The sequence below is a fragment of the Prionailurus viverrinus genome, chromosome B1, assembly GCF_022837055.1.
Source record: "Prionailurus viverrinus isolate Anna chromosome B1, UM_Priviv_1.0, whole genome shotgun sequence".
NCBI lineage: Eukaryota > Metazoa > Chordata > Mammalia > Carnivora > Felidae > Prionailurus > Prionailurus viverrinus.
This window is the reverse complement of record NC_062564.1, coordinates 149,856,668-149,870,863: the sequence shown is the minus strand read 5'-3', so window position 1 is coordinate 149,870,863 and position 14,196 is coordinate 149,856,668. Positions and strand designations below refer to the sequence as shown.

The 14,196-nt window shown below is 36.3% G+C and overlaps 1 protein-coding gene across 1 annotated transcript in view; it reads right to left on the bottom strand.

Annotated features, from left to right (window-relative positions):
• The window catches only part of SULT1B1 (sulfotransferase family 1B member 1), a 31,811-nt gene extending 18,894 nt beyond the window's left edge, over positions 1-12,917 (bottom strand). The window contains exons 1-2 of the mRNA XM_047857324.1: positions 12,907-12,917; positions 4,637-4,795 (exon numbers count right to left, since the gene is read on the bottom strand). The gene's annotated coding sequence lies outside the window, so the exon portion shown is untranslated. The remainder of the gene's footprint in view (positions 1-4,636; positions 4,796-12,906) is intronic.
• Between the last annotated feature and the right edge of the window lie 1,279 nt (positions 12,918-14,196).

Genomic DNA, 14,196 nt, shown 5'->3' with positions numbered 1-14,196 from the left:
TTATTATTCTCTCTTCTCCAGAGAAACAGAACCAATATTTTATATATATAACATATATCTTAATATATATTAAATTATATATAAAATATGAATTATATATATTATAAAAATTAATATTATATATATATAAATTTATTTGTATATAATAAAAATATATTTATATATATTTGGAGAGAGAGAGAGAATTCATTATGAAGAATTGGCTCATGCAATTATAAAGACTGACAAGTTCCAGGACATGTAGATGGCAAACTGAGACTCAGGATAACCAATGGTTTAGTTTCAATCTGAAGGCCAGCAAGCTTGAGACCCAAGAACAACCAACGCTTCAGTTTGAGTGTGAGGGCAGAAAAAAAAAAAAAACAACTGATGCCTCAGCTCCAAGGCATTCAGGTTGTATGAATTGTCCCTGACTCCCTGGAAGAGGAAGCCTTTTTGTTCTATTTAGGCTTTCAACTAATTGGATAAGGCAAATTCACATTAGAAAGGGCAATCTGCTTTATTCAGTCTACCAGTTTAAATGTTAGCCTCATCCACACAAACCTAGTATACCTCATACCCTCACAAACCTAGTATAATGTTGCCCAAATATCTGGGCTCCCTGTGGCCCAATTAAGTTGACACATAAAATTGATCATCGCAGAGAGCTACTCACTAAACTTTGTTGAAGGGTTTTTTTTTTTTTAAAGTATATTTATTTATTTTGAGAGAGTGCAAGTATGTGCATGCAGGTATGGGTAAAGAGAGGGAGACAGAAAGAATCCCAAGCAGGCTCCACACTGTCAGTGCAGAACCTGATACAGGGCCAGAACTCAGGAACCGTGAGATCATGACCTGTGCCAAAGTTGGATGCTTAACTGACTGAGCCACCCAGATGCCCCTTTGCACTGAACTTTGTAAATAAAACTCTAGCTTTGCTTTTACTACTGTTTCTCATTTTACAACCCTCTCACCCCCCATCCCCACAGAATGTAAAAATCCTAGAAATGGAAGGAAATGTAAAACATAGAAGTTATAGGACCCTTGGAACTTATTGTTCCATTTATTTTTGAGACTTGTAATAAAAAAATAATACATAGTATATATTACACATGAATAGAGTTTGAATTAACAATCTGAATTATATAGTATCTTAGAAGAACTCTTATTGTCACTAGCAAAATAACTATAACTAGACTTCAAAGATTGCCAACTAGAGGTTCTTAAATGGATTGATATATACATATATATATATATAATTTTTATCATGTAAATATTTTGTAAATAATTTAGTGATTCCAAAATTCCTTGAAGGAACTTTAGACAGTGATGAAGCTTTCAATATTTACTTGTATAATAGGAGCTACACACAAAATCACTAATTTAAAAGCTACCTGCTGCTTAAACTGTTATGCCTAAAATTAATTTGTATAGCAAGAAGTATGTTTTTGATTAGGAAAAACTTGTTAATACAATAGCCTGGTGTTTTAGAGGTAATTCTTCCACACATCCCTGAAAAATAGTCTAGAAGAGAGAAATCTGGACAAAGATTTCTTCATTTTACATTATAAGACATGTATTATATATCGTAATTTTATATCTTATAATTAATAGGTATGCACACAAAATTAGTGTGTCTTTTTGTCTCCCCATAAAGGTTGTTACTAAATCATGGGCTTGTCTTTAAATATATGGTATCTTGGGGTGCCTGGGTGGCTCAGTCGGTTGAGCGACCAACTTCAGCTCAGGTCATGATCTCATGGTTTGTGAGTTCCAGCCCTGCGTTGGGCTCTGTACTGACAGCTCAGAGCCTGGAGCCTGCTTCTGATTCTGTGTCTCCCTCTCTCTCTGCCCCTCCCCCACTCATGCTCTGTCTCTCTGTGTCTCAGAAATAAATAAACATTAAAAAAATTTTAAACATATGGCATCTTATGCTAGGAAAACAGTAAAAATAATCAGGATTTTTCATCTTTATTACTGCTCATAAAGGAGCTGGGTCCTTTGGAGGCCTGAAGAACAGTATAATGATGGAAAAGCAGAGGTTTAGTATAAGTAGACACATGAATTTAAGGCAGATGAGATCCTAAGATGAGATGCCGATAAAAGCTGAGTGACCAGGGCATTTTAAGAAAACTATATTAAATATTCCATATTAATTTGTTGCCTTCTCTATGCTTCTCAATCATCTTCTATTTTGTGGTAAATATCGATGGTTGCCTTAGCAGTCCCTTGTTAGTGCAGGAACAGAGTCTAGTAGAAGAAATTCTCCAGCATGAATTACTGTGGAATAGGTCAGCAGCCCCAAGAAGGGAACAAATAATGTTGTCGGTCAAGAACCCAGCAGAAGCAGGAAGTAGAAAGGAGTGAAATAGATTCTATAAGCTCTGTACTTGGAGTGAAGTAGATATTGAGTGAACTGAATGAGTTAATGATTAAAGCTGCATGTCCCACTTAGAATCTTCTAAGATCTTGGGGGTACTGATACTTCCTAATTTGGATATACAGGAATGAGTGACAGCAGAAGGCAACATAATATATTTGGATATTAGACCTGAGTTTCACATAATAAATGAAACAGTTTTCCCTAAAACGTTTTGTTCCACTAATTTATTAGCCAATTATTTCTGCCCAGATTATATAAAGGTAACTATTGATCCCAAATATCATTCGAATGCTTATATATTTTGAATTAATTGAGGAAAGTAAGTAAGGCTCTCTTTTTCTTCTTTGGTTCCACAATAGAAAATTCAGTAGCACTATAACCCCGCTACCAGCTCTTATTATGCATATAGATTATTATGGGAAAGCAAATAAATACTGAGGACACAGCACCCCCAATTTTGTACTGTCTGCTACAAATCATGTGGACAAATTCGTTCCCCACTTGGTGGGTGGTTAATGTTATTTCATACGTTTATAATATCATTCCTGGGTCCATTCATGTCTTCACTCATTCTTTTTCATTAAATCATTCATTTTGATTCGTTTGTTCTATTTTTTAAAATATTTATGTAATCAATTCACAATTGCTATTCAAATACAGTTCATGTACAAGCACCATGTACTATAGGCATCACCTAAGAGCTTGTTAGAACTGTAGCATCTCAGGCCTCAACATAGAATCAAATTTATATTTCAACAAAGTTAAATTGTAATTTGTATGCGCAAGGTAATTTGTATGCACAGTAAAATGTGTAAAGCATGACTTTAAACCACTTTTAATCTACTCTCTAACAATATAGGGTAGATATAAATGATATATCAAACTGAATTCACGTCTTGTAGAAAACAAATTGTATCGACTGTGCTACCCACCCCAATGGTGAGTCTCACTTTCATTCTGTGGAAGAGACTAAGTATCAAGTGCAGAGAGTCTGCTCAAAGACATACCACATGCCACTCTGGTGAGTGGCAACCAGAAACAGACTTTGGTTTATCTCATCCAAATGAGGGTGTTCATAATTTGTAAGGAAATTTTTCTCTGACAAAGCAGACTTGCCTCCGACCAGAACCTTAAGCTATTAATGCTGCAAAAATGTTGTCAGAGAAGCATGTATATGAGTAACAAGATGAAAATAAAGCAGCTGATTCTGAATACATACTAGTCACATCTGGAAAGTGGGTGTAACCAATTCAGGAATCTAGGACTAGTAGTCCTGAATTGCACTGCCTTTGTGTGACCCATGGATAATGATGAATTCAGAATTACAGGGGGAGATGGATGCAGTGGGGTCAGGTTGGAAGACATAACGTAACTAATGTCACTGAGCCTGATACCCTGGAAGGTGGTTTATGAATGATATTTAAAATTATAAAAATTAGTTTATAAACATCTTTTAAATCCTATCAGAAAGTGACATACAATTTTATGTGGTTATATATGATAGTCTACATGACATGACAGGTCTTCCTACTTGAGCAATAGGGAGAAAATTACAATATCTAGATTAGCTTTTAAAAAGATCAATGGTAGGGGCTCCCAGATGGCTTAGTTGGTTGAACATCTGACTCTTGATTTCGGCTCAGGTCATGATCTCAGGGTCATGGGATTGAGTCCTGCCTCGGCTCTGAGCTGGGCATGAGCCTGATAAAGATTCTCCCCTCACCCCCTTCTGTCTCTCTCTCTCTCTCTCTCTCTCTCTCTCTTTCTCTCTTCCTCTTGCCCTTCTCCTCTCCTCACCCATGTGCTATCTCTCTATCTCTCCCTGTCTCTCAAGAAACAAAAAAAGAGACCAATGGTAAAAAAGAGAAAAATGAAAAACAACTCCCCTCTTAGGAGAAACTAACTGAGATAATTGACATTAAAACTGAATGGTTCTTTTAATGAGAAAAGAATATTTGTTTCCATTTGTTTCACCCTAATGAAATCCAACTTTATTCCCCTATGAGGCATGCAGTTTCATAAGAAGACCCCCAATCCTGGCATGCTTCAGAAAAGTCCAACTGACCCTAGAAAAAGAAATGTGATCACGGAAAGCCCGAGAGACTGTGCACAGCATCAACAACAATACTGAGTTTCCTGTGGGAAAACTGGAATTAGGCAACAGCATTTAAATTGCAAACATGTGTTCAAAACGGAAATCACTAAAGAAGCCCAATGCTTTATGGCTGCAGGACAAAAACTTCAAGACAAGAAATTTTAAAAAGCAAATTTTACCTCACAATTTAATCTCCTTTTTCAGTGTTTATTTTCAGTCAGTGGTGCTGGCACCGAAAATAACCCTGGGAGCTGATGGTAGTCCCAGGATGGCAGGGCGAGGGAAGCCTGGGGAGGCTCACTTCTGAAGCCAGGACAAAAGCAAGTTCAGGATTGGCTCTGCATATAGTAGTCAGTGACTTTACAGGCAGTTAAGATACAAAAAGTTTGAACTACACACACATTCACACACACAGAGGCGGGCACTGCTGTTTCAACAGCTGACAGAACCAGGAAGTGCGGAGAAGGAAATGGATCAGGGTGGTGACCAGAAGTAAGCACAGTCAGATTGCCTGGATTTGAAGGTTTCCACAGGGTTTCACAGGGTCTGAGAGAAATGCCTAGGGGAAAATCTGAAGCATCAGTGTATGTAAGCCTGTTGCTCCTCTTACAAGAATGTCTTCTAACAATTTTTTAAAATGCTTATTTATTCTTGAGAGATAGAGACAGAGCATGAGCAGGGGAGGGGCAGAGAGAGACACAGAATCCAAAGCAGGCTCCAGGCTCTGAGCTGTCAGCACAGAGCCCGACGTGGGGCTTGAACCCGTGGACTGCGAGATCATGACTGAGCTGAAGTGGGACACCTAAAGGGCTGAGCCACCCAGGCGCCCCATAATAATTTTGATTATGATGAAAAGTTGTGTGTTTGTGTGTGTGCTTCATCTAAAAGCAACGTAAGTTTACAATATCGCAGAAAGGGCAAACATATACAAACATTTACTGACAATGAAATAACTTCGGGAAGCAGAAACAGGGTAGAACTGATGGTTTCTGTCACTCTAATTTCTACAACTTCTCAGCATTTTATTTTTATATGCTGAGTCACTATACACAAAGAAGGATTAAACAAGAAGCCATGTGTGGAGGGAAAGAAACTTTGCCCCAGAAATAGGCTCCTGCTCTCTACCCTTGTTATCTCAACCACTCTGTAAGATTTGCTTATAGTCTGCTTGCTGTAATCAATCCTTTAGTTAAGTCCACTTAACAAGATAGATCCAGCTATAACTGCCAAGCCTTTGTCCTGGAGATTATACCTATGTAGTTCTGGGAAATCAAACAGCCTAGAAGGAAACTAGCACATTTCTTAAGACCCTCCATTTTACTTACAGATTGTTAAGGACATTTCATAATTTTTTTCTTTTTTTCTTTTAGAAAGAGAGACAGAGAGAGAGAGAAGGTGGGGAGGGGCAGAGGGAGAGAGGGGCATTTATATTTGGCCCTAGTCATGATCGCCAAACTAGTAGAAATGATATTTTAATTTTTTACAGATATTTTGATAAACACCTGGATTCTCAAAATATTATAATGCCAAATATGGAAGTTAAATTGGTTGGAAGTTTTAATCTGATATGTATTATTTTCCAGTTTGATTCAGCCAAATTTCTGAAAAAGATTCAACTTGCTGAGTCATATCCCAATACAATGGTATTTCAAACGATTGAAATAGATTGTAGACAATTTTGTCCTTATATTTGTTACTTTAAAGACATTTCTTTTAATTTTAAAATACATATTATGTAGCAATAAAATTTTACATAGGTTTTAAAATGAAATATAATATTTTAAGGAAATTTTATTTTTGATTTGGGTTCTACTTCTGAACCTGTCTGTTTTCCCCTCCCCACACTTAGGATCACATTTACCTTTGTCTTTTGTTAAAGATCTTCAACATTAGCTTTGAGAAGGGATGACAAGTCTGGAGTAGCAAAAGCAAATGTCTATGAATAGGGTGACCTATAATTTATCATCCAAACCAAGACACTTTGGAGACAAAGGTAAGACTATGAATAATTATGTAGGACAAAGGTATAAACTGAGTCTGTCCCAGACAAACTGGAAAAATGAATCGCCCATACATTAATAGACAATTTATTATTTTTTAAAATTATTTTCTTATTTTTTTTTTTTTTATTTTCTTATTTTAAAGAGAGAGAGAGTGCAAGTGGAGGAGAGGGGCAGAGTGGGTAGGAGACAGGGAGAGAGAGAGAGAGACAGAGAAACAGAAAGAGAAAGAGAAAGAGAGAGAGAATCATAAGCAGGCTCCATGCTCAGTGCAGAGCTCAACACAGGGCTCTATCCCATGACTGTGAAATTATGACCTGAGCCAAAATCAAGAGTCAGACGATCAACTGACTGAGTCACCCTGGCGCCCCTCATAGACAACTTATGAAATAGCTTGAGATTAAGAAAAACAACAATTCACGAAAGATAATACTTTGTCTCTGTAGTGGGTGAGTAATGTGATGATGATGCCGGATCCAGCGTATTTTTCCATGCAGAAAACGAGGGCAAAATTTTTAGAGATCTAGATTCTTCTTGTAAAAGTGTCCAAATGATAAATGCTCAAGTATGGACAACTAACCACATGCACCAATTAAAATAAATACAAACACTTTTGTATGACACATGGCAAAGAGTGCAATTTGCAAAGTTTGGCACTAGGTGTTAATTTCAGAAAAACTCTATTCAAATGTGTATGGATTGCCTGGCAACTACATTATCAATGAACTCATCAAACTCTAATCAGTATATATTAATTCAAAAGTAACCTAAGTCAGAGATTCTTAAATAAGAAGCAAATATTGGAGGGCTTCATAAAACACAGATTCTTGAGTCCCAACCCCCAGTCTCCAGGATGGAGCCTGAGAATTTGTAATTCAGACAAACTCCAGGATGATGCTGATGCTACTGGTTTGAAAGCATGCTTTGAGAATCATGAATAGAAATTTGCTCTTGCTTTCAAGGAGACACCAATATTCCAGGGTCAATTCTTCCATTAATCTATCTATCCATTCATTTATTTATTTAGTTTCCAAAACTATCATATTCCAGATACTATAACAGGGAAAGAAGAAAGGTATTGTGTTTGCCTTGCTGATTTATAAATCATTATTGATTTGGGGCATGCTTAACGTCAGTAGCTCAAATTTTACCTATGAAATTCAGAGATTCTAAATGATTTGGCTAAGGGCTTATCAATACTGGGTAACAAATCAGCTTCAGAAAACAACTTATGACTTCCAAGTCATGTAAGCTTAACACATAAAATAATAGAGAAGGAAGAGAGATTAAGAAAGACTTACAGGGTCACCTGTGTGTCTCAGTCGGTTAAGTGCCTGACTTCGGCTTAGGTCATGATCTCATGGCTCGTGAGTTCCAGCCCCACATCAGGCTCTCTGTTGTCAGCATGGAGCCGGCTTTGGATCCTCTGTCTCCCTCTCTCTCTCTGCTGCCCCCAAAATAAAAATACACATTAATTTAAAAACAAGACTTACAGAAAAGATTCACAGTGAATGTATTCCTTTTTCTTTGAAATTGGTCCTTTGTGTACATCAACCAGTCTAAACAGAAGTAATTAAGAAGTTTAGATTCTTTCAATGTCATTCTCCAGTAAAATAAATAAATAAGCAAATAAATAAGCAAATGAATGAATGAATGAATGAATGAATAAATAAATAAATAAATTCTATGAGGTGTTATAGAAATTAGAAAATTAGTTTATGGCAGGTGAGAAAAAAAAAATTGAGAGGAACTTAACATTTTAAAATATTTGCTTTTTGTAGGGTGCCTGGGTGGATCAGTCGGTTAAGCATCTGACTCTTGATTTCAGCTCAGGTCATGACCTCAAAGTCGTGAGATCAAGTCTGGTTTCGGTTCTGGGTCGGGTTCTGTAATGGGCATAGAGCTTGCTTAGTATTCTCTCTCTCCCTCTCCCTCTGTGCCCTGCTGCTTGCATTTTCTCTCTTTCTCTTAAAAGTGATAATAAAATAATAAATAAAATATTTGCTTTTTTCTGTTTATAAAAATAAAGAGGCATATTGTAAAATAATTCTAGAAGATATAAGAAATATGAATTTAAATTTGTTCTAAATTTCACATACAGAAACAACTATTAATATTTGGGTATTTAAAGAACATTCTAAAAGTTTTGCACATTTTACCCCCAAAATAAAATTATATTATATATAACAGTTTTATGCTGAATTTCACTATTAAGTAAAATTATTTCTTCAGAAAAATTTTTAGAAGCAGAATTGCTAATCAGAAGTATGTAATTGTAAAGTCTCTATCAGTTTAAATTCTCATCAACAGAATACCAATGGACCTTTTATTCATTCTAGTGACTTGGAAAAACTTTATGGTACTTTATAATCTTACATTCAAAAATGATCAGTTATCTCATTGTTTTAATTGACATTTTTAAAATTATATCAGAGCTTGACTAAAAAGCTTGACTATACTATCTCGATTTAATGTTGCTTTTAATGGGGTGGGTAAACTATTATTAATCTTTTCCTATTTTTCTATTAAAATATTTATGTTCTTGTCATTTTAAAACTCTGTATATGTTAAGGACAGTAACCATTTTTCTTCCATAAATAGAACAAATATTTCCCAAAGTTGTCATTTTTTGTGGCATGCAATTTGCCTTTGCATAATAGCTTGGCATTTATTAATAAATTTTAGTTTTTTTATTATCTTATAAGAAGATAATTTCCGTGAAGACAGAGAATGTGTCTTATGCTTTTGAAAATAGCAGCTACGTGGATAGAACTGGAGGGTATTATGCTAAGTGAAATTAGTCAGTCAGAAAAAGACAAAAATCATATGACTTCACTCCTATGAGGACTTTAAGAGACAAAACAGATGAACATAAGGCAAGGGAAACAAAAATAATATAAAAACAGGGAGGGGGACAAAACAGAAGAGACTCATAAATATGGAGAACAAACTGAGGGTTGCTGGAGGGATTGTGGGAGGGGGGATGGGCTATATGGGTAAGGGACATTAAGGAATCTACTCCTGAAATCATTGTTTCACTATATGCTGACTAATTTGGATGTAAATTTTAAAAAATAAAAAATAAAATAAAAAAATAGCATATGCAAGGCAAATACAAAGAAATGATAAATACATACTTTCTTTTTATATTTGCATTGGTATGGAAAAGGGTCTCTAAATTTTCACCACAGTCTTATAATGACCACAGTGCATGGTATATCTTACTGCATGTTTATAAAAATAGTAGCCTCAGATTATGAACCTAGTAATACTGAATAAATGCTCTAATTTTTTTAAAGAGCAAGTTCAAAAATGGAAAGTGGGAAGAAATGTTGACACTCGAAATGATATTTTTGTGATATTTAACTCAAGGCAAAAGAGATGACAGTTTTTCTCACATTATGATTTTTTTTAGTTCCCTTCTACACTTTGAGGACATTTGTTTTTATTTTCCTTATACGAGTGTGCAATTTACTATCCTAATATCTATCTATGTTCTCCAAATGTCATTGTTTTTATACCAGTGGTTTCTGCATGCATATTTTTCTCATTTACACTACTTAGGAATGTGTGAGTCCAAAGGAGAAGCCAATCCTTTTAGTAACTTTTGCTTCCCTACAAATTCTTGAGCAAAGGGCCATCTCTCTCTTTCTGTGATAGAAATAATGCTACGAGTCATTTCCTTGAAATTCCTTGTGTCATCATAGCTCATCTACCTAAGAAGGCAGGGACTATGGTGGAGATGAATCTACTTCCCTCTGTGAAGGCAGGTTACACGGACATATGTCACCAAAATGCTTTCTCCTCATTTCCTTCTTCCCTCATCTGAATATTGACATCCCTGTATGCCTCAGTCATCTTTAATGAGGAAGAAGATGACAGTAATGAAGGGTCATTATTGGGTAAAGAAATATCCACAAGAAATATGGGTGCTTGGGTAGCTCAGTTGGTTAAGCACAGGGATCTTGATCTCAGCTCAGGTCATGTCGTGAGATCAAGTCCTGCATGAGAGTCCATGTTGAGAATGGAACCTGCTTAAGATTCTCTCTCTCTCTTTCCCTCTGCCCCTCTTCCCTGCACGTGCTCTGTCTCTCAAAATAAAAAAAGTTAAAAAATTAAAAAAATAAAGAAATGTCTACAAGAAACAAAAATTATTGACATTGAAAACTAAATGAAAATATCCAAAAGTGGGCTGGGAGAATCTGGACCTTCTTTCTTTAGATGTCTTCAAAAGCAAGAGTTCACTTGTTTAACCCTAGTTCAAACTCCTTCGATGACAAAACCTAGAGCTTATTCCTCTTCATAAATGAATTGTCTTTCAAGTACACCACGTTGTGCACTGTAATATGAATGACCTGGAATTGTAGAGTGCACAACATAAAGAACTATATTTGCTGGTGCTATAGACTAGCGACCCTTTGAATGCACTTGCTAAATGTTTTGATGAATGAAAGGCTTTTAGATTTATGTTTATGTTTATGTTTATCGTTAATTTGGCCCAAAGTCCAAGTAATCATCCTTCAATGAGACCATAGTACAGCAATGAGATCATGAACTTCAGTATCTGGAAGATGAACGAGTTCAAATTCTTCCACTTACGTGTTGCTTGTGGGGTATACTCCACTGAAACAAAAGTGAGCACAAAAGTAAATTCTCATATATCACTGCCACCAATCAAATATAGTCTCTTCTTCCTCAAGAAAGGGAAGTTTGTTTAATTAAGCAAGACAAGGTTGGGGCTGTGTGTATGGATACGTATTTTTTTTTCTTTTTCATTGTTAGTAAAAGTGAGTTTACAGAACAATGGAAAGTGAATGTCTCAGCACCAAAGGTTATAATCTTGGGTGCTCCAGGAGTGTTTAGTTTCTTAGTTGCCAAAGAGAAAAGCCGTGTTTGATAACCATGGTTTTTGTACATGATCCTGGCTTTCCCTTGCTCCTGAGAAGGAAATAAAACCTACTACCTGATTTCCAGTCTCTTTCCCATCTAGCCACACTCCATCCCACCCAACTTCAACACACACACACACACACACACACACACACACACACACTCATGCACTCCTCTCTAGGAAGAAATGGAAGACAAGAGAGCTGCTTTCCTGGGAACCAGTCCAAGGCTCATACAGTCTGACTCACAAAAATACAAAGTGGGTAATCCCACTCTTGGGATTAACATCATAATGCTAAGGTATTGAGTTGAAGACTTTCCCTCCTTTTACTCCAAGTGGGGGAGAGAAGCCAGTGGAAACACAGGTTGGCTCTTTACTCCTTCAGGCCTGGGAAAGGTGAGCAGCTGCTTCCACTGTCCATACTTCTGTCTGTGGTTTCCATTTCCTGAAAAAAGAAACAAAAGCTCTCTTAAGGAAATGAGCCTTTGGCCTGAGACCTTACAGCTGTGTCAGCAAAACATAGAAATTATATTTTCTGTTTACATGTAATTTGCACTTCAATATTTCAACCTTTGCCCATCATTTCTCCTTCTCTAATCTCTACAGTGCTGGAGACACCCGCCCTGTATCAGAACCTTGTTCACCCTCAGCCTGAGAAAGTGTGTGGTTGGGCAAGAGTCCCTGTTGAATCACTGATGAATATTTAGTAATGCCTGTTTTAGATTGAGAAGTAGTTCTTTGGATATATGTCAACAACTTTGTCAAAAATCCTATATAACCAATTTTTAAAAACATCTTTAGAAATTATAATTTCATAGCTGAATAAGTTTTTAGAAAAGTTTTCTGCTCCCTCTTAACCACTTACCTTGTAGATTTTTATTCAACTTGCTCTTGCAAATAATTGCTATCATTTACTGCTTTTGAAGAAGTTGTATTGTTAATACTTTTAGGAGTCTTAACTTTCATAACTAGATGAGGTAAACATATGAAAGAGCAACTAGTCTAAGATGTTTGCTTTATGACTCTTTGAAATGCAAAACAAATGGTTGCTTTTATTTTACCTTCATGAAATTATATATATATATATATATATATATATATATATATATTTGTTTTATAGGGTATAATAATGACATTTTCACTTCACTTTTGATAAAATTAAAGTGATCTTATATGCTGTAGTTATTGAACTTTGCAAAGTTCAGATTAGCTTGAGATCTGGGAGACCCTTTTGGGTTTGTATATATCTAAAGAAATAAAGAGCTTAATGTCATGTTATCTGGATATACAGTATTTTAATTGACATAGAAAGTTGAATATACACCTATAAATATCTGAATGTACTCAGAAAATAAAGACATTCCATCAAGAAGTAAATATGGAATGGTGATTCAAATTTCGGTAAATATAGGTGGCTCGTGTATTTGCTATTCTTGGTATCATTTTTAACTTTTCCTGAAGAGCTGTAACTCTCTGGGACAGCCAGACTACACCAAAAATCTGTGAAGGGGAGAAGTATAGAAAGTGTAGATTGGTGAATTACAACTCAAACCCTCACCTTATGCACATTGTCTGTGTGTCCTTTGTCCAGGATGTAATTACCTCTGTTTTGTTGTATCATGACTTTAGTTTTAAATCCCTTTCACTATCTGGTCTACACCATTTTCAGCCAATCATGTTAGAGATTTAGGGCTGAAAGTCAGAACTGAAGATACTTTCTAACCTAGTCTCTGCCCCTTTCTATCAGGAGAGCCTGGAAGCATTTAAAATTTTTCCAGTGCCAATTTTATAATTTATGAAGCACTAACTTTGGTTAGGATGAGGTAGGGTTGTGTAGCAAAGCAGAATTGACTAGATTCAAATACCAGTTCTATTGGACATTAGGGAAGCTACATACTATTTTTGTATTTCAGTCATGTCTTATGTAAAAAGGGGATAATACTGAGCTAAATTCATAAAGATGATGTGCAAATTTCAAAAAGCATTCTTGAAACACTTAGTACCATGCTCCAGTGGTAGTCAGCACTAATGCAAGTATGAACTTATTATTTCTCCTGTGTTCACTTCCTAATTCAATAGCAGGACAGGCTGGAACAATGAATATGGCCTCTGAGCAGTGCCTAGACAGAAATGAGCTATTTTACTGAATTTTTAATAAACCAGATGCAGTTATGCTCAGTTTTGTCCACAACAGGAATAACTTTATTCCCATGGAACTGCCAACCATAGCTGGCTTCCCCCTCAATGATGCTACATCTCCTTTGCTTTAGAGGACAGTTCCTAGAAATTATGTTTTATGTTTTCCATTGTGTTGTCTCAGAAAGCTCCCACTGGACACCCGGTATTGCTACTATGTACCTATATTTGCAACTAAAGTGTCAGTGTGTGTTTGAATTCTTCCCCTTCTCTGGTTTTCTTACTGTCTTCTTTTTAAAAAAAATTTGTTTTTAACATTTAGTTATTTTTGAGACAGAGAGAGACAGAGCATGAACGGGGGGAGGGCCAGAGAGAGAGGGAGACACAGAATCCGAAGCAGGCTCCAGGCTCTGAGCTGTCAACACAGAAACTGATGCGGGACTCCAACTCACGGAGCTCGAGATCATGACCTGAGCCGAAGTCGGACACTCAACCGACTGAGCCACCCAGGCGCCCCTTTACTGTCTTCTTTTATCAGCCCAACCCCCAAAACTCACACGCCACAGGCATCCACAGGAACCATTGCTCCCTACGCTGTTCACATTTGCTCTTAACAAATTTGTTCCCAGGAATTTTGAAACCCCCATAGTGCTTGGGACATAGAAACTCTTACTAAAGAAAGACACTGCTATAAAAATTGTAACTTCTGTTT